Source organism: Orycteropus afer, unplaced genomic scaffold (genome assembly GCF_000298275.1).
Source record: "Orycteropus afer afer isolate SDZICR_OR568_19922 unplaced genomic scaffold, OryAfe1.0 scaffold00176, whole genome shotgun sequence".
Lineage (NCBI taxonomy): Eukaryota > Metazoa > Chordata > Mammalia > Tubulidentata > Orycteropodidae > Orycteropus > Orycteropus afer.
Window position 1 is genome coordinate 3,011,510 of NW_006921763.1, and position 1,027 is coordinate 3,012,536.

A 1,027-nucleotide genomic window follows, 5' to 3' on the forward strand; every position below is an offset into this window, starting at 1 on the left:
GACCTGCTTCCTAGAGGTGACAGCCTTAAAAACCTTTTGAACTATGCTCTGCACACATGAGGTAGCCAGGAGTCAGAATCAACAAGATGGCTACTAACAAAAATAATTGTAAAAATAGCATTTTAACAACAAAAAAAAACACAAACCCACTGCCATTGAGTCGATTCCAACTCATACTGAACCTTTGGCTTTCCAAGGCAGTGAAATCTTTATAGAAGCAGATTGCCTCATCTTCCTCCCACACAGTAGCTAGTGGGCTTGAACCACCGACCTGCTGGTTACAACCAAATGCCTTACCCACTATGCCACCAGAGCTCCTTTTTAACATATTAAGCATTTTAATAGTAAGTTTCTAACAATAATTATTATAATGACAATTAATGGTACATTATTTTGTGGACTGAAAGATGTACCACTGTTTTATGTCCTAAGAGAAAAAAAGTGCTGCCAATTATACTTGTAAAATTTCAATGACTGTAAGACACAGAGCTGTTACGAAGATCAAAGAAGTTATCTATGTAAAATGACCGTAGAAGTGGCTGACACATGACCAGAATTCAAATATATCAATTCTTCTCCAGTCTTTTTCATTCATCGTCCAGTTCTCCCATGCATATGAGGACACTGAAAATACCATAGCTTGGGTCAGGCAAACCATAGTCTTCCAAGTAAAATCTTTGCTCTTTAACACTTTAAAGAGGTCTTTTGTGGCAGACTTGCCAGTACAATATGTTTTTTGATTTCTTGACTTATTTCCATGGGTGCAGATTGCTGATCCAAGTAAAATGAAATCCTTGACAACTTCAATCCTTTCTCCATTTACCATGAGTTGCTTACTGGTCCAGTTGTGAGGATTTCTGTTTTCTTCATGTTGAAGTATAACCCGTACTGAAGGCTGTAGTCTTTGATCTTCATCACCCAGTGCTTCAAGTCATCTTCACTATTGTGTTGTTGTTGTTAGGTGCCGTCGAGTCATTTCCGACTCAGCGACCCCATGCACAGCAGAACGAAACACTGCCCGATCCTG